The sequence below is a fragment of the Ovis canadensis genome, chromosome 6 (genome assembly GCF_042477335.2).
Source record: "Ovis canadensis isolate MfBH-ARS-UI-01 breed Bighorn chromosome 6, ARS-UI_OviCan_v2, whole genome shotgun sequence".
NCBI lineage: Eukaryota > Metazoa > Chordata > Mammalia > Artiodactyla > Bovidae > Ovis > Ovis canadensis.
Window position 1 is genome coordinate 60296217 of NC_091250.1, and position 26418 is coordinate 60322634.

The 26418-nt window shown below is 43.1% G+C and overlaps 1 long non-coding RNA gene across 1 annotated transcript in view; it reads right to left on the bottom strand.

Moving 5' to 3' along the window:
* Positions 1-26034, bottom strand: part of LOC138442448 (uncharacterized) — a 28710-nt gene extending 2676 nt beyond the window's left edge. Inside the window, exon 1 of the long non-coding RNA XR_011257685.1 lies at positions 25802-26034. This is a non-coding gene — a long non-coding RNA (uncharacterized lncRNA). The remainder of the gene's footprint in view (positions 1-25801) is intronic.
* Between the last annotated feature and the right edge of the window lie 384 nt (positions 26035-26418).

Below are 26418 nucleotides of genomic sequence, written 5' to 3' on the forward strand. Positions count from 1 at the left end.
AGAGAGGAGAAAGGTGGGGAAAGAGGAGAGAGGGAGAAATTCTGAGGTCCCAAAAACATGCTTCTCACGGAGACAGTTGTGAGCCCAGGAGTGTGGCACTACCTGATTTTAGCAAAGCTACAAATGCAAAATTCAGCTTGTCCTTAAAATTCAGTAGCACTAGAATGAAAAAGAAATGCTTGGTGGAGTTGTGACATTTAAGTGGTCATGCATTTTTCAGCGTATCAGTTATGCAAAGATGTTTATATTCACTCTCTCCTCAGCCATGTTTCATTGAAATGGAGTGGGGGAAGAAGTCTTCAAAACGTTTAATTAAATAAAACAGAATCAAGGAAGTCAGCGTTCACGAAAGCAGACTTTAAAGGTGAAAAAAAGTAGAAACATAAATTACGTAAGTAATAAGGGGAGAATAAAAGCCAAAGAGTACGTTTAATACATATTCTTGTTATCTGTACCGCTTGCTGTTTCACCTCCAAGTGAATTTTTATTTTGTATTATGTTTCTAAAAATCCAGAAAGAAAAATGTCAGTAGACGGCAACATGAAAAGGTTCATGGGAGGCTGAGTTTGTCTAAAACCTTTAGCGGTAAGGAAAAAATTCTTCATTTAAAGAGGCAGTTTCTCTTTTTAAAAACGTGGGACTGCATGCAGAATTTTCAGCCATAATCTTACAAACATGCAAAATGAAGTTCTATAAGGTCTAATGAAAACTCCAGATAAATTCAAGATCATCCGTTTCATTTCTATGTTCAAACGTAACAGCTTTCACACGTAAGATAATGACAGCAGTGATAATGACCTGAACTTGGGTAATTTGTTTGTTGACAGCAGGTGATATTTTGGCCTTCCTGATAGTAATCTGTTTTTTGGAAACAAGGGACAGGATTATTTGCCACAAACATTTATTTTTATGGGGAGGACATGTTTTATAAAGCTGGATAAGGGACAGTACAGGTGTGGAATTAATTGTCCAAGTGGCAAAATATGTTAGCAATGGTAGGTTAAATCTGTGGCACAGAGTGGCCCTGACATGATTAAATGTTCACTTCTATTAAGTAACCACAAGTCTGTATTTCCAATTATGGTGGTGAACTGCTTTCTGCTGAGTGGATTAGCTTAGTACTTCATTTTGCTGGTAGTTTTATGATCTGAGATCTTTAATTTTCCCAATTTAACTCTTAGGGCTGCAAAGACAAGCTGCCTGACTTTTAAATAATATATTCCCCCTTTAAATTTTTGCCTCCTACCATTTCCTAGGAGTGCCATTTCCTGTCACCATAATTATAATAATTTGTATGTAGTTCCTGGGATCACATTTCTAATTGAGTCCTAAATTGGTTAACCTCATGAAGTTATTAATATGCTTTTTTAACCTGCACAAATTATATATTTGTCTGGTTGGTCAAATAACGTTCACTATTACATACATTCTTTGCCTCTCTTCCTCAGTTTGAATGTCACTGTTTTAGTTTGCAAAGTGTAAGTCATTTTTTTTTACAATATGCTAAAAATTACAGAACAGTATGAGTTGGGAAGGAAGCTCTAGGTTAGGGATGAGTAAAAGCCAAGTCTCAGTGGAATAAGAGATCACACTGCACTGGAACACTGAGAAACAGCTGGCACTGGGGAAAGGATGGGGCAGAAGTGGTGAGAGGTAGGAGGGGAGAGTTGAGACTGCACAGCCAGGTCTCGGGGTCTGCACCAAGGCTTATGGGAGCAGTAGTCAGCTCAGCAAGCCTTCTGCTAAGAACCCCTCCAGAAAACACCCTATGATCAAACGACTTACTCTACACAAGGCCCCCATACATATTAAGACGTTTGCTCCAACTGTGGAAGTCCAAACCCTGTGCAGACAGCAGCATTCGCAGGTGTGAAGTTTAAATAAGATCTTGAGACTGAGTGTCTCTATCTTGAAGATTCATATAATCCCCTTTTTCCGACTGGCCTTTTATTTAAACATTTCCTGAATCATGTGTCCGTAGATCCATGTTGATATAAAATCAGTATCTTCACAATTCCTTTTTGTCTTTGATGACACAACCAGATTGTTGGTACTGGATTACTATGTTTCGTGGGGACTCTGTTCAAAATACCAGCAGTGGGTTTTATCAATATAAAATCATAATAATTTGCATCCATAGAATTCAACTCTTCCAAACCTCTAAAGAAGGTTTTGATATTTGTTAAGCCCTGAATTTAAAGCATTTCAGAGGTACGAATGCATCTGTAGCTCTTTTAAGGTCCTCAAACCTGGTTAAGTAAAAGAGATATGGAACTATCAGGAAATTTCAGCACTATGTGTTTCCAAGTTTACTGGGCAAAGAAAGATTGCCCACATTTGCCAAATACATTCTGATAATCTGGAGAATATTGCCAGTTAGAAGATATTCATTAACACATCACTGAAATGATTCAGTCCATATTGTTATGATCTGAATGTGTGCGTCTTCCCAAAATTTATATATAGAAATCTTAACCCCCAATGTGATGGCACTTGGAGCTGGGGCCTTTGGAAAGTGATTAGGTAATGAGGGTGGAGCCCTCATGAATGAGATTAGTGCCCTTTATAATGAGACCCCCAGAGAGCACTCTCACTGTTTTCATCACATGAGGACACGTTGAGAGGATGGCCAAGTATAAACGAGCAAGCCTATCCCTCTATCAGACACCAACCCTCCAGCACCATGACCCTAGATTTCCAGCCTCCAAAACTGTGAGAATAAATGTTTTTTAAACCTCCCTGTTTATTGTATTTTTGTTGTAGTCTCTGAATACACAATGGCAACAGTAAAACAGCTTTTTCTTACATAGCTTCTATGTCCCAACAACATCTGATTTTGGAACCTGAAGTAAACCAAACCTAGGATAAGAAAGGAAACAGTTAAATTTCTCACCAACACTTTATTTTTTTTAATAATAGCCATCCTACAAAGTGTGTTATAACATCTAACTGTTGCTTTGAATTGCATTTCTCTGATGATTAGTGACACTGAGCCACTGATATATCTGATAGTCATTTGTCTGTTTTCTTTGGGGAAATGTCAATTCAAGACTTTAACCCAAGAAAGAAAAACACCAATACAGTATACTAACACATATATATGGAATTTAGGAAGATGGCAATGACGACCCTGTATGCAAGACAGGGAAAGAGACACAGATGTGTATAATGGACTTTTGGACTCAGAGGGAGAGGGAGAGGGTGAGATGATTTGGGAGAATGACATTCTAACATGTATACTATCATGTGAATTGAATCGCCAGTCTATGTCTGACGCAGGATGCAGCATGCTTGGGGCTGGTGCATGGTGATGACCCAGAAAGATGTTTTGGGGAGGGAGGTGGTAGGGGGGTTCATGTTTGGGAATGCATTTAAGAATTAAAGATTTTAAAATTTTAAAAATAAAAAACTAAAAAAAAAAAAAAAAAAGACTTTAACCCATTTTTTAAAACTCTGATCATGGGTATTTTGCTACTGAGTTGTAGGAATTCCTTACAGATTTTAATTTCCTCAAGAAAAGGGACGAGACAAAGACACTTTTAACATAATAACCACACAAAGGACTACTAAGGAGAGGGTTGTATTGACAAGGGAAGGTAAAAGTCTCCCAATAGACAAGGTGGTACTACAGACTGAGTGTTTGTGTCCCCTCAAAATTCACCTGCTGAAATATAATTCCCAGTGTGACTGTATGAGGATGTGAGGCCTTTGGGAGGTAATTAGGTCATGAGGGTGAAGCCCCCAGGACAGAATTAGTGCCCTTGTAACTTTTCACTTTCACCCATTGGAGAAGGAAATGGCAACCCATTCCAGTGTTCTTGCCTGGAGAATCCCAGGGACGGCGGAGCCTGGTGAGCTGCCGTCTATGGGGTCACACAGAGTCGAACACAACTGAAGCGACTTAGCAGCAGCAGCAGCAACTAGAGGAAGAGACCAGAGGTCTGGGTCTTTCCGGCATGTGGGCACACACTGAGAAATCTGCAGCAAGGAGTGAGCCCTCACCAGTACCTAACCACACAGCACTCTGATCCAGGACTTCCAGCCTCCAGGACTGTAAGAAATGAGTTTCTGTCGTTTGTAAGTCATCCAGTGTACGGTACTTCATTATGGCAACCCAACACACTAAAACAAGTGGGAGAAACCGAATTTACTAGTCAGCTGTCTCACATCTTTATCTTACTTTACAAATGGAACTCTGACCAGTGTATATAAAACACTGCCCTAGAGTAGGTCCTTCAGCCACTGGTAGAATCTCTTCTCTGCCTGTTGTTCCCTGCTGCCACCTTCCTCCAACCCTCTGTTGGAGACAATCATGAATTCTCCAGAGGCAGCCACCCATCCCAGCACCAACACTGCCTTCTCACCCTCTCCATGACATGACTGGAAACAATCTCCTCCCTTTCCTGCCAAGTGGCCCAAGGATACAGAGAAACCAAAGATGGCTCTTCACCAAAATGCAGGCCTGGACCCATCTGTCCTTGTCCCACCCAGCACCACTGAGTAGATGGACGCGGGAGCAGGTTAGCTGGCCCCCAGCCACTACCACAAACCAGGGCCAAGCAAATGACTCCAGGGCCTGAGACAAACAGAACTGCCCCTGGGAAACCAAACCAAGAGGCAAAGAAGGAACATCAACTGGGATGCGGCACTGGGGCTGAGCGCCGATCATGTATCAGGCCTGGCAGCCATCTAGGCAGGATCTTAGGCCACATAAGTCAAGGAACAAAGGGGCTCCTAAGACAGCGAGGGCATGTGGCCCCTGTCCCAACACTGCAGTGCCCAGTCCTGCTTCACACTACACATGGCTTCACTTCACTTTCTGACCTTGAATCCCATGATGTGTCTGGATCCTTGCCATATATCTGCTTTCCAACTAAAGCCTTGTATGCGTGTGTGAGTGAGTGAGAGTGTGTGTGTGTGTGTGTGTGTGTGTGTGTGTGTTGAGTGGGTTTTCTTCCATGCAAACAAAAGGAGGAAACACTGGCATGAAACAGCCCCAGAAGATACCTTTCCCCACAGAACATCTAGGCAATGACTGGCAGCTTCTAAAGACTCCAGCACCAAGCCCTTCTTCAAAGTGGGCAATCGCTCTCCACAGGAACCAACAGCACAGAGGTCTGTTCATTTACACATTTTAAACGCTTGTTTCTAAAATCCCCATTGGGTTCACAAGGGTACAGAGTGTATCCACTGCACTCTTCTCATCTCTCTGAATCCAGCCAATCAGAGAGATCCATCTGCCCTGAAGGTGCCACTGAAACTCTGCCCACCATTTAGTGTTTGAGGAGCCACTTCAGATTTATCATACAACTACTTACCTGACACTCTGATGTCCTTACAGTGCTGGGAAACTGAGGCAGCTGCCCAAACTCTTCTTTGTTTAAGAAAATGACTCTCCATCTTCAGTCCCTGCCTCCACCACCTCTCTTTTACAAGAACCACCAATGGTTCATTCTTGCCCCTGATTCACCCGTCTCTGCCAGAGACCCCTTCTCCTCCTCCTCGAAGTGGCCAGAGTGATCTTTTGAAAACTTAAATCATGCTGCCCCTTCCCTGCCCCTCCCCTGCCTATACATCTCCAGTGAATTCTCCTGTCACTGAGGATGGATTCTAAACTCACATCCACCTGCAGTCTGGTGGGATCCAGCCTCCACTTCCTCTCTGTTGATCTCTGGCCACATCCCATGCACCTAGCTGCTGCCACATCAGAAGTGCTGTCCACGGGAGGCCAGCCCACAGAAGCTCCACAGGGGTCTTCCCTTGATGACCCACAGCCTGACCACCCCCTCCATCTCTCACACACTGCGTCCCCATCACTGTTGAACCCATCATACTGTCCTTTTCCTCCTTTACCATCTTCATAGCACTTATCGCTTTCAGAAATTATCTTGTGCTTCCATGTGATTTTATTGTTTTCACTCCGTCTCCACCTGCAAGATGATAACTGCCATCCAAGCCCGGGTTTTTGTTTTCTTTCTCGCTCACTGCTGTCTATTCAGGTTCTAAAACAGTGTCTGGAACATGATCGAGCCTCCAAAAATATCTGTGGCAAGAACAATCCTCTAACTTGAGATGGAAAGAGTTACAGGTTTTCAGGTAGTTTTGTTCAAAAAAAATTTTTTTCCCATTTGGAAGTTCAAAATACTAATTTCTACTTTAACATGACTTTTTTCCCTGATAATGGAAATAACAGTCACCACTTGGGTTTGAAATACCAGTCTGTGTTAAACACGTATGCAATCTGCATTTATTATAGGTCAACCAAAAAAAGAGCTGGATATTACCTGTCTCCTATAATTGGATTGTATTTTCTGAAGAATCATGTTATTCTGGAGTTTTACCTTCTAATTTTCTTTGGTATTACATGTTTTTATTTCCTGAAAATAAATGAGCAATTTTTTTCCATTTTAGTTGCAAACAAGGAGAAAAAAAAAATGAAAATCTGAAGAAGACAACAGAACTTCTAGATCTGATCTGACTCGTATGTATTATTAGGGCATAAGGCCGCTCCACAAAAGACTAAATATGTTTGTGTCTAGAAAATATTTTATTGAAACTTACCATTACCAACATGTTCTGTGGAGACAAATGCAGAAGGGGACAGAGAAAATAGGGTCAAATGGATATGATGGTTTCCCCAAAATTGTCTCTTGTAATCCTGGTTTGCATCTGTTCACCTACGCTGCACTTGTCTCTGTCTTCTTAAAGACTAACGTGACCACTGAAGCTTCTGACGTATCCCACACAAGCACTAAGCTTTTCATTTGTATTATCTTACATAACTCTTACAATAACCTCGGAGAGCAGATGTTATAATGTCCATTTCACAGATCAGAAAACTTGCAGAGCTGACTATAAAATACCAGACCTTCACCATTCCACTCTACTTAGGTTTCCTTTTAGAGCTTCTATATGGATAGATTTCAATCCGGAGAGGTCAAAACTTTGAAGCCACACAGAATCCTTTTACAAATCTGCCTGAGAAGATACAAATGTTGCAGAGATTCTTTCCTTTCCAGTAAAAATGGAGAAATCTGAAGGCTGAATTATACTCACTAGTAAAAATGATGACAGAATTAATAACCACGGTGTGGAATTCATCATTACAAGTAACCTTTCTCGCTTCCCTTGATTTCATAAACACTGCATATTAAGTCTGGGCCAGATGCCTACAGACATCTTTGAAGACAGTATTTCATCATCTGAATATTTGGCCATTTGAAGAAAAAAATAGCTTGTTCCAAATTCCTCACCCTTGTAAATGTTTTTAAGATTTAATGGAAATATAGCTTTATGCTTGTTATTGCCTCTTAAATGACCACCCACAAAGGCCTCTCCTGTTATGAAAGACTTTCTCAGAATCCAAAAACTGTCTAAGAAAATAATTATTTCTTTTCATAACTCTTCTGAGTCTGTTTAAAGACAAGAAACTACAGGGGATTTGATTAGAATCACAAATAGATCTAAGAGTAATAGTAAAGGATGATAACTAAGCTATAATAATCAGCACTCCAACTTGGGTTTCTCAGCAAATAATACTTTGATTTTCATGATTTTGTTTAATCTATAATACTCCTCAGCATACAGCATAAACTTTGATTTCATGTTTGCATAAAAACGAATACAGTAGCCATATTTGTGTTATGTCTTATCAACTGGAATTAAATTCATCATAAAATAAGGATTTTAAAGTTTTCTTAAACACTCAAGGCTCATCATATTTTCTACTCAAGCTACAGAAAATTATATGACTACTCCTTTTTAGATTACAGAACATCTTTTTCAAATGCTGGCTAACATCTAAATCGGGCAAGACCCTCATGGCATTTTCAACAAGAGTCTCTCCTATTATTTATTTTTGTCCAATCCTCTGCCTACATTCTGGTCACTATATTCATGGAACCAGGTTAGTTTTTATAAGTCAGGTTGGCTGGTCCAGATATTTGGCCAAACATTATTCTGGATGTTTCTATGAAGGTGCTTTTTGGATGAGATTAATATTTAAACTGATAACCATGAGTAACACAGATTACCCTCCACAGTGTGGATGGGTCCTAGCCAATCAGTGAAAAGCCCTAATAGACAAAGACTGACCTCCTTGTACAAGAATTTGCCATCTGATGGCCTTAGGGTTCCGATGGCAACTCCCCAGGCTGCCAAGCCTACTCCACAAAGTTTGGGCTTACCAGGCCTCTACACTTGTATGAACCATTTTCTTAAAATACTTCTCTCTTTCTCAAAACACACACATCATACAAACACTGTTTGTCTGTTTGTTCTGTTTCTCTGGAAAACCCTAACACATATTGCTTCAAACACGTCTGACATTGCTGTCATCTGCAATACCGTCTCAGCTTTTTTCTTTAGTTAACAGAACGTATTCTAACCACATACATGGGTCTAACAAGTTCCGTCCTCTCAACCACACCCTTCAGTCATTCTGTGGCCATTAAAACATGACTTTAACTGGGTGGAGGCTAGAACTGTCTCACTCCCTTGCTCACGGTCAGCCAAAAAGCACTAAAGTCCCATCATTCACCATTCTTTCCTAAATTACAAATTGGAGATCACTGTTTCTGGAGGACCACTCCCCCAGGGTATAGAATTAAAAGATAATTTTACTCATTTTTTTCATAAACTGCAAGTCATACATTCAAATTTACCACTGTTGATTGGGGGTCTACTGTGTTCTAAGGGCTGGACACAAAAAGACCGGGTCTGCTGCCCTCATGAAGCTTAGTCTATTAAGAGAGACATTTTTTTTTAATGGCAAAAAACATATCACTTGGCAGTAATAGCACTAACAAAGGACCTGAGACTTCAGCCCTAGCACTACCATAACGCTGTTTTACAATGAGGTAGAGGATGCTGGGGAAATTAACATGGGATGAATTGTGTCTGCCACCAAAAAAAAGGTTCATGATGAAATTCTAACCCCCAGAACTCAGAATGTGACATATTTGAAAACAGGACCTTTGCAGGTGTAAGTAAGTTAATGAGGCCCTCAGGGTGGGCCCTGATCCAATATGTCTGGTGTCTTTAAAATAAGAATAAAATTTGGACATAGACACAAACCAAGGGAAGATGGCATGAAGAGACACAGAGAAGACAGCCATCTAGAAGCCTAGCAGAGAGGCCTGAGACAGGTCCTTCACTTATGGTCCTCAGAAGCAACCAAGCCTGCTGGCAGCTTGATCTTGGACTTTTAAAACTATGAGAAAATAAGTTTCTGTTGTTTAAGACACCCTACCCATGGTACATTGGTACAGCAGCCCTAGCCAACTAACACAGAAGTTAAGCTTACAAATTAAGTAGACCAACAGCTGAAGATAGGAACACATTAGAGTGTTATCATACCATAAGGCATAACCAGCCTAACCTCATGGCTGACTAGAACTGAAAGGAGAAGGAAAGCAAGACATGTTGGCTGACTTGGGTCATGAGATTAGTAATGACAAAGTGGCCTCTAATTCCCTTCTATTCACCCCACCTCCAACAGCCACAACACATATGCGTGTTCTTATGATATGGCCTTGAAGCTCCTCCTATCAAGAGGCAGAATATACTCCTCCACTCCCTGAATCTAGGCTGGCCTTCTGACTTGCTTTGACCAACAGAATAAGACAGAGGTGATGTGTTCTATAAGTTCTAAGCCTATACATCTAGAGATCTTGCAGCTTCCTCTCTCTTCCTTTTCTTGGGAATCCTGTGGTCACTACTATAGGAAAGAGCCTGGGCCAGCCTGTTGGAAGATGGATACACGGCTCATATCTCCATATCCCCAACTAACAGCCAGCCATCTGCCTGATGTATGAGTGAGGCCTTCCACAGCTAGCTGACTTCAGACATACGTGAACCTAGTTTGACCCAGCAGAAGAACCACCCAGCTGATCGCAGCCTACATTGCTAATCCATATAATTATGCACTTTAAAATGGTGGTTGTTTGAAGACACAAGGTTTTGGGTGGTTTGGTATACTGCAAAAGTTAACTGATATACAAGGATGAGTATAATTGTCTTTCACCCAAATAAGGAATTCAAAAGCAACACAATCTGGATAAAGAATCCTATCTTTTGACACACTGTGCTTAAAATATCAAGTTGTTCTTGTTTAATCACTAAGTCGTGTCTGACTCTTTTTGCAACCCCATGGACTATAGCCCACCAGGCTTCTCTGTCCTTGGGATTTCCCAGGCAAGAATACTGAAATGGATTGCCACTCCCTTCTACTGGGAATCTTCCTGACTCAGGGATCAAACCCATGCCTTGCATTGGCAAGTGGATTCTTTACCTTTGAGCCACCAGGAAAGTTTGGGACGGTCAAGTAACCAATTGGTTAAACAGTTATGGAATTCAGGAAGGAGATGTGGCCTGGAAATAGAAATCTGAAAGACGGACTGATTTCCATGGCTGAGGAGATTGCCACAGGACAGCAGGAATACAGTAAAAGGAGGGGAGACCGGGGTGGGGATCCCAGGAACATCACATTTAAGGTCAAGCAAAGCTCGAGAGTCAATGAGAGGAGAAGATGCAATGAAGGACAGGAAGATGCCACAGAAGTCAAAGCAACTTCTCAACAGTCACAGAAATATCTACACGTGTGTATATATACACACATAACTAACAAGGCTTCCCTCATAGCTCAGCTGGTAAAGAATCCACCTGTAATGCAGGAGACCCTGGTTCGATTCCTGGGTCAGGAAGATCCACTGGAGAAGGGATAGGCTACCCACTCTAGCATTCTTGGACTTCCCTTGAGGCTGGTAAAGAATCCACCTGCAGTGCAGGAGACCTGGGTTTGATCTCTGGATTGGGAAGATCCCCCGGAGAAGGGAAAGGCTACCCACTCCAGTATTCTGGCCTGGAGGATTCCATGGACTGTATAGTCCATGAGGTCACAAAGAGTCGGACGCAACTGAGAGACTTTCACTTTACTTCACTTCATATAACTAATAAGAGTTCCAGTATTTGGGAATTATGAAGTCATTCCCAGGAGAGGGGATAATGGTAGTGATGGTGGAGCCCTTCCAGAGGTCCTTAGAAAGAGAGTGGGGGAGAAGAGAAAGATTTGGAAACAATGCTAATGTACAAGGTTCCTGCTGAGGCTGGCAGATAGGTTATCTGCCCTGGATCACTATTTGCCTCTTTGCTCCAGGAATCTGTGAACCACTAAGAGAAACCAACCTCATAGTCATGTGAATTCATGACTTTGAAATGTACAGTCACATCATCTGAGCTCTTCAAGCCATCCATCAAAAGAAGGAGGCAGGCACCATCTAAAGGGAAATGAAAGGTTGATGAAGGAATTTTTCAGGATGGGAGTGATAAATTTATTCCGAAGTGTATGGAATCACGAAGTCACACTATGGATCAAAGTCCTGGAGAAAATGAGAAGGAAATGAAAAGATGGAGATGTCCAGATATGAGACAAAAGGCTGAGGGAATTCACATTGGGTGGCCACAAATCCTCACCTGGGAAGGGAACCAGCGGTAGGCGGAGTTGAGAGCAGTGGGCAATGTCTGGAGTTACAGATACAGACAGTGATAATCCAGACAGAGCTTGGTGAGTGGCACTGAGCTTGAGGACAATAAAAATCACATTCGTTAGTGTGACTGGGTTTTTCCAACAGCCTGCAACAGTTTGTATGTAGAAGCAAACAAGGCAGTTGGTTGGACTGACCCAAGACTGGGATTTTGAGGACAAATATAGAAGGACAAGGGATTAAGGGCTTTGAGGTTTTGGCAAGAGAGTGGTTAAAGTGATGTATCATGGTTTCTGTGCTGGCATTAAAAAAAAAGAGAGAGAGAGGGAAAGTATGACTGATGAGCTGGGAGAAAGGGAGGGTAGTACTGGGATCAGCAATCTTGGGAATAAATGCGTGAGGGAGCAGAAAGCTATGGGGCTGGTGTCATGTACCATGATGCTGGAGTTTAAGGTTCCAGAAGCAGAGCTATTCCAAAGGATAAGGCCAGGGTGTGGGCGAGATAACTGGGTCACCAAAGCATTGTGGGAGGTAAAGTGTTGCAGCTCTGAGACTAAGCCACTGGGTCCATCCTCCATGCACAAATGCTGAAGATCACCCTGGTGATGACAGCTGGGGGACAGGGAAGACATTAGCCAAGTGTGTGAGCCTTCGGGAGAAAGGGGAAAGGGTCAGGAAGATGATAAGATGGCCAGGAAGAAAGGTAGGATACAGTCTCTGGGAATTTCCCTGGGGGCTATAGGAATTGCACGGTTTTGTGTTATAGTGGCCAAGTAATGTTCTGGAAGTAACAATGACCACAGTTCCTCTGGGCCTAAGGGGTGTGAACAAATAAACAGCTCCTGCCCCCCAAAACTGTATTTTCTTAATGAGGAATTCACTTATAACAAAGGCAAGATTTAGGGAAAGAGAATTTATATTGCAATAAACCAAGGGTCCAAAGAAACCCTATGGAAAAACGGTTGAAGGAGATCAGCAGATAAAGGCAGTGGGGAGAGTCTGAGAGCAATGATAATGTCCTTCACTGGGGAATTGAATCATTATTACTCTTGTATAGGAGTTTTGTTTTCACAGATATCTCTAAGATTTGTCATATTTGGGTCCAGACCAGACCAGCAATAATGATGCCGTAAGTATACAGTCAACATTCCTCTTTCCTTGGAATCATTTCAGGCATGACTAGAGATACTCTTTAGCATCCAGACTTATTCCTTGTTTTGAAGTTTAAGTTTAATGAGTGGAACAAGGAAGATTTTTCTCTGTAGATCACAAAAGAACACAAGCCAGGAGGTTTCACAGAGATAATATGCCCTAGAAAGAGAGGGACAAATGCTCATCTGATAACGAGAGTTTTATTCTAGCAGCCCAAAGAATCTGAAAAACTAAAGATGAACAGAAGTCATCATTATTATAAGCATGACCTCTTGACTGACATGGTCATTCAAAAGGTTTATTTTGAACTTTTCAAATGGACAAAGACAATACTCTCAGACAAGGACTCATCTCCTAATAGCCTCCATCTGACACATAGCTGCTGGGAGTATAAGCTAGTGCATCTCTTGCAAGAAACAATTAACACAAAAGTCTTAAAAAAAGGCATGCCCTTTCACCCAGCAGTTCTATTACTGGGTATTATCCTAAAGAAATAATCATAGATATGCCCCAGGTTTAGCCATAATTGTCAACAACCCAAAAACCCAATATTTAGGAAGATAGTTAAATAAATGGTCCGATAACCATACAATGAAATACTATAGAAACAATAAAAGGGGGACATAGAGGCATGTGAAATATTACGTGGCAAGTTAGTTATGATTTATTGATCTAAAATCAGGCTATAAAATTGTTTACAAAAAAATAAAAAATTTCTTATACATGATTCCAATTTAAAAATGAAACATTATGTAGGCCTAAAACAAAGACTGAAAAGATATCCATTAGAATAGTATCTGTGATTATCTTTAGATGTTTGCAATATATATGGTTTTGATTTTCCTCTTTTCTCTGAACCTAAGAAAAATCTCCAAAACAAAAATGTATCATATCTGTAATAAAAAAAATTAATACCATACTTTTATCCATTTCCAGATATAAGATATTCCAAAACAGTACCTTAGAAAATCAGGTTTAAATATATTTTTTAAATTAGGCAGTGAAGTATAAAGGAAGAAAGTATTCCCTGTTCTTGAAAATGCAGAACAAAAGAAGTATTTGTCCTCATTTTGAAGAGAAAACTCTCTTTTTAGCAAAAGTCCTTTTTGGGTTGGTGGTTAAAGGAATGTTCCTACCTCTATGTTCTGATCCTTTTTGAAAAAGGGGCTGATATCTGTAAATTCCCAGAAGGAGTCAAAGGTTATTTTTCTTTTCAAATGATCAATAAAGATTTTAGCACATATTTTGTGCCCTGCACTGTATTTAATATGCAGGTTATCCAAATAATGTTTTTTTTTAAAAAAACTCAAGGCATTTATAAATCAACTAAGAAAAAGCTGCAGCTATTTAAATACAGCAGACATATAAGACCTAATAAGAACAACAAGCATTCAAGCAGTGCTTACTATTTATGAAGACTTCTTAAATATCATATATGCCCAAATATAAAAATAGGCATTTTCCCAAAATTCTCCTGAAAAGAGAGATATTCGAGTATTTCTAAAGGCTCTCATATTGCAGGACATTCTCTACTTTATTTAAACAACTCTGTAATGTATGGGAAAGACTCATTAGCCTAAAACGACCTCAGTATATGCTTTTCTGAGAAACCCTCAGGTCACATGACAGAATCAGTTAAAGAAGAGGTAGAGATTTAAAACAGATTTCGTCATTATTCCTGGAGTGAGGCCCCATAACGCAAATGTTTAATATCACTGTAAACAAACATTTAAAAAATAACTACCTAAGTGAGTGCAATGCATATTATTTAACATTTACTTTATTTCTGGGTGTGTATTCAATGCTACTGTAATAAAAAGAAATGGTTTCAGAAGGCAAGCTCTCCTTCCATCATAATGATAACGACTAAGAGAACACTTTACAGTTTATAAACACTCCCCAAAACATCATCATACTCAATTTTACTACTTACAGTAAAAGAATGAATTTGGGAAAGAAAATTTTGGTAAGATGAACCAATATTTATTTTAATGCACATAAGTAGGAATCAACTCATTGAATTTTTTTTAGAAACTTGTTTTTTAAGATCAGTTTAATTGGGGGAAATAATTTTAAAATGATTCCTAATGACTCTGCTACTAGCAGGGTAAAAACATCAATTAGCAATGGAGTCCTACTCCCTAAAACAACAAGCATTTGACATTGTAAAGATGATTCCACTCTCTTTTACATTTTTTTTTTTTTTTTGGCTCTTTGCACACTATGCAACCCTTTTAGTTTGGCATCACAAGGAGAAACAGTAAAGGATTTCATTAGCACTGCTACATGGGCCTCAGAGTGTGTTCCCAACTTCAGAGGCTATTTCACTTTCTAGCTTCGATGATTAATTTTAATCCAGAAAAAATTCAGCCATCTAGTAAAGTGCAATAAGATCTAAAATAAAACTTAATGTTTGATTTACTAATTAAACTGTTCTCTTGACATTGTCAACAGAGCAGATCTTAACCAATGCAAAGATCTGAACTTTCAACTAAATTTGAAAGCTTTATTGCTTGCTCCTTACAGAACAGAATGGAAAGCAGCTCTCCTATTTAGACTACTAACTCACATCCGCCCAACTCGGCCAGCTCCCTGTCCCTTTGCTAAGCAAGAGAGATGAAGGGAGATCACTGGTGGGAGGAGGTGAATTCACCCTTGGAAGATGCTTTGCGAATTTCTAAAGTTGAAATAATGAGTAAGGCTGCTGCTAAGTCGTTTCAGTTGTGTCCAACTCTGTGCGACCCCATAGACGGCAGCCCACCAGGCTCCACCGTCCATGGGATTTTCCAGGCAAGAGTACTGGAGTGGGGTGCTATTGTCTTCTCCGAATGGGTAGGGCAGGCCCCCCCAACCCCTTCTTCTCTATATATAACATTCTTCATTTTTATTTCTTGGCACTTCACATAGTTTAAAGGACATGATTGACGGCTGCAAGGAAAGAAGGAAGGATAGATGACAGACTGATGTACGTGTATATATACGGAGATAGACACAAAATAATTTATATGTAATATATATTACACATGTAATATATACATATCATATGTCATGTGATCTACGTCTCTCCTACTAAATTAAAGCTCCTGAGGGCAGGGACAAGCACAATATAAAGTGTAGGTACCAAATAAATTTTGTTGAATGAAAAAAGAACTACAACAAAAATACCCCAACCTTGACAAATTCCTCCTGTGCTTTCCTTCTACCTGAAACGTCCCCTCTACCTCATTCTCACCTGCTCAAATTCTCCAAATGCCTTCTCAAAAGTTTCTGTGATTCTTCCAGCCAAAAAGAAACTCTTCATCATCCAGATGACCACAGCACGTTGTCTGGTCTCTTCTCAAAGTACTACCCATCTTCTAGCTTACTCGTCACAGAAGTGAAGCTCTACCTGAAACCCACATTCATGCTGAAGGCAGCAGGTTTTTACTCATTTTTGAGTTCCTTGTCACCCATCGATTCATCCACCTTAAGTCAGCCGAGCATGGTGGTTAAAATTAAAACATGGGTTCAGAAGCTTGACAGGATAGATATAAATCCTGACTGTACCGCCTACTGGCTCTTATTGGCTGTGTGATCTTGGTTAAGTCACTTCACGTCTCTGAACCTCGGCTCTCTCATTTTTAATAGGTAATATGCAATACTGATAACAGTACCTACCTCTAGGGTTATTTTGATGGCAAAATGAGTTAATCTACGTAAAGCACTTTGAAAGGTTTCTGAAATGTTATAGTAAGTGTTCAATGCAAGAACTCTATTATTATCGACTCAGTCTAATGTATCGAGGCTCCACTATGTGCCAGGCACACTGCTGGGCTAGCATATCAGTGCGTGCTCAGAAGGTGCTCTATAAATATTTGAGGATTGACGGATAAGACTGAACATCGACTCAGCTCTTTATTAGTCAATAGCAAAGGTCTTTCCAGGTCCAAGGTCTCACTTCATTTTAACAACCATCCTAGAGGATGGATGTCATCATTCCTACTTTTGTGCAGAAGCAAATGGGGTCCCTTCTGCTTTGAACTACACAAGCACACATTTGATGGGTGAGAAGTCTCCATAGCGTTCACCTCACAAGCCCTCCAACTTCTAGAGATTTTTTTCCGTTCCCTCCTGCAGCTCCCTCGACTTCACATGAAGCATCTTTTTTAGCATCTGTTCAGCCTGACTCCTGTCATTAGATACATTCTTGTGTGTTTATAATGCACCACTGATTTGTTTCAGACTAAATTGTGGGATCTAAAAATAAAGTGATGTTGAACATATTTCTTTGCATATTAACTTTAAAGAAATAGATTAATCTTTTAGAAATAATCAAAAATGAATGATCCACTCAGCATGTAGCAGTTACCGAAAAACAAAAAATTAAAATTACAATGCCTCAGATTCCCAGTTTTCTGCCCTTATCTTTTCTGAATTTATTAAGTATATACTTCATAACTTTTCATTTTAAAAATTAAGAGGTCTAGTGAGCCTACGGTAAACCAATCATCTTCTTCCCTGGGGATGCTTCAATGAAGGCAGGATTCATTTACTCTCCAAGTCAAATTCCCATTTTCAAAAATGACACTGTAGATTGTCCTCATCATCCTAAGAGATGGAGCAAAGAACAATAAATGAAGGGACAGGGACTTCCCTGATGGGCCCAGCGGTTGGGACTTCACTTTCCAACTCAGGGAGTGCAGGTTTGATTCCTGGCCAGGGAGCTAAGATCCTACACGCCTTGCACCCAAAAAGCAAAAACATAAAACAGAAGCAATTGTAACAAATTCAATAAAGACTTTTAAAAAATGAAATAAAAAATAAATGAAGGGACACATAATGGCATAAAAGCTTTCTGAAATTTCAACCATTTTCTAACACATCTGTTTTGTCTACGACAGGCCGGGCATGATGAGGGATCCTGAGGTGAAAAAGACACAGTTTCTTCCCACAAGGAGCTTCTGAAGTGGCAAGGGAGGCGAGATTTACACAGAAAAAATAAGTCAGGATGGAAAAGGCATGGGAAATACAGTGATGAGAGCGGGGCAGAAAAATGAATTCTTGCTGATGTAAAATTATGCCTCATCTATTATTTGATAAATCACTTTAAAAGTTTCCCCTTACACACACACACGAAGAGACACACACACGCAGAGACACACACGTCCATTCTGACAATGTGCTTCTTTTCTTTCTTTGCAAATGGAAAACACTCTCACCCATGAGCCCTTGGGTGTTTATCTTAAGCCACCAACCAAGCTTGGTGGCATCATTTTAGTCAATCCACTGTTTTCTTATTACTCAGAAAGGGTTACATCTGCAAATAAATACACATTCTGGTCGCAACACTAAATAATGGAGCAAACTGGTTTATAAAATGCAGTCATTCCACGCCACATTTCATTTTGGAAGAGGGAGGGCTACCGTTGACTGTGAACAATTACCAAATCGTCAATGGAATTCAATAAATGTTGCTTAAAAAAACTAATTATTTGTTACAATAACCAGCTACTACTGCCACTTTGTATTTGGAGGTTTGTAAACTACTTCCATTTGAAATGTAATTGATTCCATTTTTATCATTTGTTCAAGTTTATGTGGTTGTTCTCATCCTAAGAGATGATAACATCTATTTTCAGCAAATTATACATTATAATTCCTCATTCAAAAGCTGTAACAGAAAACAAAATGCTAATTTATGCTGTAAACGAAACTACAGAATCATAATCATTCATTGTTAACTTTAGGGACTGAACTGCTACTGGAAATAATAAATTGGATCAAAATGTGGTAGGGGGTGTTGGTGCGAGTTTTCCTTTTCTTTGTGCTTTTTTGACTTGTTTTGTTTCGGTGTTACACAACTAACATACTTTCCAATACGCTTTCAGGCAAGAGATTACATGGATGTTTCATCTCCTCCCAGATATAAGCCAGACATTCTTAGCCCCACAGCTATTACCTGCAGTTCGATATTTCAAATCTACAGGAAAATGTTCTCACAAAGCAATCAGAAGCGCAAGCTAACGAGGGCCAGCATGTTAGAACCCCACAACTGGTTTTGCATATTTCATTAAGCTTCCACATCTACACTGCCCTTTACCCCAGTGATCACCACCCCCTTCTCTGCACCTCTCCCATATAAGCATCCTTTGCAACACCTTGTCAAGGTGAGCCTTGCCCAATGGCAAACTTCCTTTCTGTGTCAAGGAATACATGGACTAAACAAACAGAAATTTGGCAACTCTAATAAATCAGGTCAATTCTTAAACAAAAAAGAAGGGAGGGGAGGACGTAGTTCTCCTATTCCAGACACTCTGCTTTCCATAAAAAATAATCTTCAAGTGAAAAGACGATAGCATCACCTAATGGTATTTTCTCCTTTCCTTTTTTTTTTTATAAAAATATAACTCAAAAGAAAGATTTTAATATAATTATGTTAAAGATGTGAATTCTTTGAAGGAACCAAAAAGCCACACTGCCGTCTGGAGTAAATCACTTTTCTGCTGCCTTTTTATTTAATGCCAACTGCTGTCCACATTTACCTCTCCGCCAGCAAAGTGTGATCATTGATTTCCTATGGTCTCTCTCTCTGGGAGGAAGTTCTGCTTCCTTGATGATGACTACAAAGGGTAGGTGACCCCATTCTCATTCCAATGCAAACCCTGCACTTTTACATTTCCGCCAGGGCTGCCGGATTGTGAAACTAGAGAGAGACTCTTTGCCCTCTTCGTTGAGACTGTCTTGCTGTAACTACTGACATTTAATGTTTTCCCTCCCCTTCCCACAACTATATTTTGGAAGATCACGATACAAGGGATGAACCACTAAAAGGCATTAGTTCATGATGGACATAAATGTTAGGTGCATGAATTGGTACAGAAGACACCTGTTATAACATGCCGTGACCAGAAAGGTAAATCTCAGTCTTAATCTCAAGCACAACTATATACAGAACAAACCCAAAATGATAAAAGGAGAGTTATGCCTCAAAAATACGTGCACACACACCTACATGACTATACATATATATTATGAGCTAGGGTTTTGGTGCATCTAAATGATTATTTAGAAAATTATTGTATTCAAGTATCTTAGAATTGTATTTCTTCATAAAGTTATATTTTCCTGATACCCACATACATTCAAAAGGAGCCCTCCACTAAACCGTAATTATCTGCTAGTGGGAGCAGACAATCTGAAGACCTATCTCTCAACCTGGATCAACTATTCAAACCAAAAGGAATGATAAACTCAAGCATTTAGTCCATCACCAAGGAAAAAAAAAAAAAGCATCGGGTAGTTAATGGCTGCTGCTGCTGCTAAATCACTTCAGTCGCGTCCGACTCTGCGCAGCCCCATAGACGGCAGCCCACTTCACCACAAGAGAAGGCTCCACCTCATTCCCAAACAGAACTGTATCTGGCTATATATTAAGTGAAAGTCAGTCATACGTGTCCAACTCTGTGACCCCATGGGCTGTAGCCTGCCAGGCTCCAATGTCCATAGAATTCTCCAGACAAGAATACTGGATGGAGTGGGTTGCTGTGCCCTGCTATAGGGATGTTCCTAACCCAGGCATCAAACCTAGGTCTCCTGCACTGCAGGCAGAAGATGGCCCAGTTTTGTCCCTAACTAGCAGTGAGGTCTGAGGCAAGGTTCTGAACTCTATGCCTTACTTTCTTCATCTATAAAATGGGAACAATAATAAAAGCATCTTACTCATATGCTGTGGAGATTAAATGAGTCACATACTTTATTTGGAACAGTATTAATAAATGGTAGCTATTGTCACTGTACTTTGGTTCCCAAGTTTTAGGCTAACAAAACTTTATCCAGAAAAGAGAACAATATTTTCAAACTGGTGCCTTAAAAAAGCTGCTTTTACTCGAAGATCCACAACAAACTCAAGTTATTCCAAGCCTCTTTTACTTTTCTGTCTACATTGGAGAAATCCATCCAACGATGGAAAAACTGGAATTAGGTGAGCGGGATTTAGAGGTAGATTTCAAAAGTGTATTTAAGGTAAATCTATAGAAATGTAACTAAAAACTAGTTTGTAGTTCATACATTCATCTTCAGGAGAATTAAGTTTAAAAAAAAAAAAAAGAAGATGATGAAGCCGAGTTTACATTTTTTCAACTTTAAGATACTGGCTTTCTAATAATATTGCAAATGGAGGACATTCCCAAGCTCTGGCTCACCTCAGTGAATCCCAGCTGTGTTATCACTTCAGGAATTAAGAAATACCCAGAAAAGAGGTGGTGGGGGGGGCGGAAATATTGAGTTCTTTATAGTATATGGACTGGATAAAAGAAATGTTCCTCAGTGGACAGCTTCTGCTTCAGCTATCCATATTCATGGAAGAAATGCCAAGCACCCTCCCCCGCCGAAATATAGACAGCACAAGCGTTCAACAACTTACCCAAACCCATTAATGATTTTGCACTGAAACATCTATCCTGCTTGAAAAGATAGAGTGAGTATAAAGAATTACAGGTCTTGGCTACCAAAAGTCCAGGGCTGAATTCAAAACAGTCACCATCTATTCTGAGAAGATAGTTTGTGTCCTTATAAGGGTGCCATTTCTACCTCTAGTCTGGCAATTTGAAGGAGTGGTGGGGGGAGGGGACAGGAGAGGAAGAAAAGTTAAAAAGCGGAGTCAAGTCTGCTGGTGATGATGCCTTTTTCGCAAACTCAGGTTTAAGCTACCCAGTAGCCAAAGAAACAGTCAATCGGGTGAATAAAGTCAGATGTCGGCCCTCGTGGACACCCAAGCAGTCAGCTAATTGGCTTCATTTTTCACTTTCAGTTGATTGCTTCACTATCATAATAGACCTGGTCTGCCTCAATTTGGGCTTATAGCAGGACAGCTAAAGAAGGTGACCCAGGTCCAAGCTGCCAGCAGGAATGACCAGTGCACGGTCAGCTTCATGACGGAGCTGGAAAGCCTGAACAACTATGGGAGAGACTCGCAGGTTGAAAAAGCACAACATAGAAAGACAGAGTTGAGTTCTGGAAGCTTGCACTACTGCCATCCCTAGGCGTGAAACTGTAAATTAAAGAATGGTCTGTTGTCTGCTACACTGAGCCAAATCAGAGACATTTCACATACACACTTTAATTGGGGTTTTCATTCTAATTGAAGAAATAAATTCCACCTAAGCAGATGCTCCCCCGCCCCCACTCTCACTATGGTATGTTTTCCACGTTGGCAAGTGGGTGCAAAATTTCTGCAACATGGTCTCTTCAGATATAAGATGGAATTTCCCAGTTTTTAAATGGTAACAGATGCAGTTTCGGCTCTAATACACATTGGGCTCTCTCCAAAAAATTCACCCCAACCCACCCTCCCCCTGCTTTAATAACAAAATGTCACAGGATAAGTAAAAACCTTCCAGTCAGCAGTGATTCGTGTTTGGATTTTCCGGGTTTTGGTTTTTGTGTTTAGTAATGAATAAACACCCCAGTTGTTCCCAAATTTCCAGGTCTCTATATGAAGAACCCCCATCTTCATTATTTTTTCACTTGCTTGTTTATAACCAGAGGTGTCATAATCATGTTTCTTGTGAAAATGAAAGCAATCAAAATGCCTTGTAATTCCAGGAAAAGAGCTTCTTAGGGAGACATGCCTGCCTGCTATTGATGTTGTAAAAAGGCTCCTTTTACATGGTATTAAATGTAGAGAGCATATCATATTGATCTAGAAATAAAAAGCTTGACTTTTTTTTTTAGTACAGTGAACCCTTACCTTCATAAGCACGTTTTAACACTAGGAACAGGGTTTTATATTTAATTGAGGTGGAGTAAACAAATTATATTTGAAGAATATTGCTATTTTTAGGTAATGGAGGATTTGTAAGCCTTTTGGCAGCAATTCAGGTAAAAATCATGAATAAGTCTCACTCTTTCAAATTTGGCCCAGGCCTCCCCCTAGCAGTCCTGCCCAGAGTCCAAGATAGGAGTTAGGGTTGCCTTTGTTTAATTAATCCTTTTTCTCCGAAGGTACAGTCAAGGAGCAGGTTTCTTAGTCCTCTGCCCATGTTCCAATGCTGAAAATGCAAACTAGCGATCAATAAGAGACTAGGTCCTTATACCTACATATTCTTCATCCCTGAAAACGGTGATAGGGCCGCGATAGAAGCAGCAAATCCTGGTAGGATGCACTGCCTGAATAACTGCCCCTACCACCAGATATTAAAGCCTCGGTAGCACTTTGAGGGCACCTTTCTCTAATGATGTACATCTCTCATTTGTTTCTGTACTTTATCTTAAAAGTTCATACCGCACCACTGGAAGAAGCAATCAATATTTCAGATAACCTCCCTTTCCCCATCGTGCAATTCACTGCACTAAGGGTAGCGCGCCACCCAGTACCGGCCCGCGAGCTAATCACCCTGCAATGCTTTGTCAGAAATTCTTTCCGATTTTCTTAGCAACGTGAGTTTCCCTTTCCAGAAGAAAGATCTTGCCTTTTGGGAAAAGGTTTTTCCAAATTAAGTTAAACTAACTTCACCCGAAGAGACCGATAGTTTTCCTCTTTTTTTTTTTTTTAAACGCCACCCCCGCCCCTTCTCTGATTCTCTCCTTTACTCCAATCCTGCCCGGCACCACCACCCCCTCTCGCCCACCTCCTTCGGTTTCCAAGGAGTTTGCACGTGACTGCCTGTCTTGCAAAATCCGGCCGTAGCCCTTTGCTACGCTCTCAAACGACCTCCTTCCTATCTCGTTAAAAATGTTGCCAAACCTCCCATCGCTGTAAAGCTGTATCACAGTGAGCTCCCCCACACCCAAGCCTCCTTTCTCTCTTCCTTTGGAGGAAAACCAAGTGCCTGAGTTTCTCGGCCCGGAGGTGCAGGTCGGATGTACGCTCCTGGAAACTTATCCTAATACATCTGACTCCAAGACTGGGGGAGGCGGGGTGGGGGGTGGGGAAGGCGCGGCGCGGCAGAGGAATCCCGAGTCCCGGCCGGGCTTGTGCGGGATGCACTGTGGCTCTAGCCTTTCCTACACCTCTCGGTCCTCAAAGACCAGCTGGCGTCGGTTTCTGACTCATCGACAATCACACACACACTCGCGCGCGCGCGCACACACACACACACACACACACACACACACACACAAGCAGGCACCCGGACGCCCGCTCCTGGAGACCTGGAGTTTGCGGAGCCGGAGGGGTCGTTGGCTCTCGGCAAATCCGGAGCCAGCACGCGAAGGCACGGAGAGCACCCGAACCCCACCAGACAAGGCAGGGTGGCCTGGAGAAAGCACCCAGCGCCGGCCTCGGGCAGCAGAGCCCCCCTCGAGCTGCCCAAACCCGGCGCTAGCCCGACCACCTCGGCAGTTCCCCCAAGTTTCTACTCACAGCGGGGCCTCCTCTTTCCCAGCTGCCTCACCCTGAACCTCCAACTTCGTGTCCCCAGGCCGCCCCCCGCCCCTCCGCCTGCCGTAGCTCCTCGCCGGGTCAGGGGCCCGCGCGCTTCCCCAGAGCTGTCCATATGCCCCCACCCGCGGCGGCGGCCCGGCAGTCTGGCCAGAGCTCGCCGCCGTCTCCCGCTGCTGCTGCCGCGGCGACAGGAGCCTCTGCGAGGCTCCCGGGCCCCTCTTATGTATTATTCACTCGATGGCCACGGCGCTTTCTGGAAAGCCCATGCCAGAGATGCGAGGTCTTCGCCAGGAGACTACGAATTCGGCGATTTCAGCTTTTTGGAAACGGGGGGTGCTGCGGGGGCGGCGGAGCTCATTTTTCGGTTGTTTTGCTTTGCCGGGTTGGCTTTTTTTTGCCCGGAGCTCGCAGGAGCGCGCTGCCCCCCGGGCCCGAGAAGGAGCGCGCCAGAGCCGGCGAGTGCGGCGAGCAGCCGGGCTAGCCGCCGTGGCTGGCGAGCGAGCTGGGGAGAAGAGACGCCCCGGGGGCCGGGAGAGACGGGCAGAACCGAGTTCTTTTCTTCGACGCCCCCGCCCCGGCACCCGCCCCTCCCTCCAGCTCCCCCGGCAGCTCTCGCTCTGCGGGCCCGGGAATCCCCCGCTCCCCGGACCGCCCATCGAGTTGCTGCTGCCTTTCCCCGATGCTCCTTCACCTCGCCTCCCGCCCTAACTTTCCCCAGCCTGGACTCGTGCTCGTACACACAGACAGACAGACAGACAGACAGACAGACACACACACACACACACACACACACACACACACACACACCCCTCTCCCCTCCCTCGACTCCAGCTCCACTTCCCCGTGTAGTTTGGAAATGACAGATGCCTGTAGACTTTCACCAAACAAGCGGTGGGGGCAGCAGACTACAACAGTTATTTAATTAAAAGGCATTTTTCCCCCCTTTCTCTTTCTCGCTCTGGCTCCCAGAATAGCTTTTGCACCCCTAGACCCTGAGCACACGCCTGTCTCTCCAGGTTACCCGTGGCCCGCTAACACCCATCTTCCACGCCCCCCCCTTCCGGCGTCTACCCCCAGCTTCTCGGCGCCCCCCAAGTCACACAGACAAGCACACCTGCAGGCCGGCGGCGGGGAGCGTCGAGGGCACGATGCAGCCGGACTGCATTGCACAGTCATCAAAGTTAAGTGTGTGTGTGTTTGTGGGGTGCTTGTGCGCGCCGGGGGAGGCGTGGGGTCATGGGCACCGGAGCATCCACTCTGCACCCCCTCCTCGGGGTCAGGGGACGCCTCCACTTGAGATTGCAGCCATTTTAGGGAAAGAGGTGGCTCGGGGCCCCGGGGGAAGTGGAGGGGGAACAGCACGTCGCGGGGGGACTCACAGCTCTGCAGCCCCTCGGCGCAACTGGAGGGCGGGCAGGCGCCGGGCGCACAGGGGCGCGGCGCCCGCGGCGACTTGGGGAAGGTTGCGCTCGAGTTCCCCGGTTTTGCCTGGAGTTGTTCGGGGTAACGTGCCGGCTCCTGCCTCTCTCTCTGGTTCCCGCTGGGTTGGGAGGTTGGAAGGGGAAGGTTTGCATGGCAGATTGGACAAGGGAGGGACGCGACAGACCCTGGAGACCAAAGAGCTCGTGCTGGGGGAAGGGGGACACCTCCTCTAACCGGTTGGCACTGACCCAGACGTTGCGACCCACTTGGCCCCCCAGCCTCCCCACCCCCTCCCAAGCCTCTGCCTCCCCGCCGAGTGCCAAGTGAGCGCACGGCGAGGGGCACGGGGCGCGACGCCGCCAGGCACCGAGCCACCCCTTACCTGGTTGGAAGGGGTTTCCCAGGAGGAGCCGTAGTTGTAAAAGAAGGAAGAGAAGAAGGTGTCTTCCGACAGCCCGCAGCCCGCCATGCTCTGGATGCAAATAAAATGAGGAAAGGTGGGGGGGGAGCACACACACAAGCAACCGAAAATTTTCAAAATCAAATTAAACCAATAAGCGAAGAAGAAATTCTCTCGACAAATAAAAGGAGGGGGAAGGGAACGGCAAGGGGAACGGAAACTCTCGGCGGTGCTCCCTCTCCGCGGAGGAGGGGTGCTCCGGCCGCCGCCGCCGCCGCCGCCGCCGCCGCCTTCTCAAGAAGGTGCCTAGAGAGGTTCGTCCTGACTTGAGCAGCCGCCGCCGCTGCTGCCTGTGCCGGCTGCGTGTGTGCGCGCGTGTGTGTGCGTGTGCGTGTGTGTGGTGTGTGCGCGCAGAGCGAGAGACCGCAGGGGAAGCGAGAGGGCGAGAGAATGAGCGAGCCGGGATGGAGGGCGCAGAGGCAGAGCGGGCGGGCGTGTGCGCGCGAGGGTGCGTGCGTGTGTGTGTGTGTGTGTGTGTGTGTGTGTGTGTGTGCGCGCGCGCGCGTGTGGCTGGGTGTGCGTCTGTTTGGGGAGCTCAC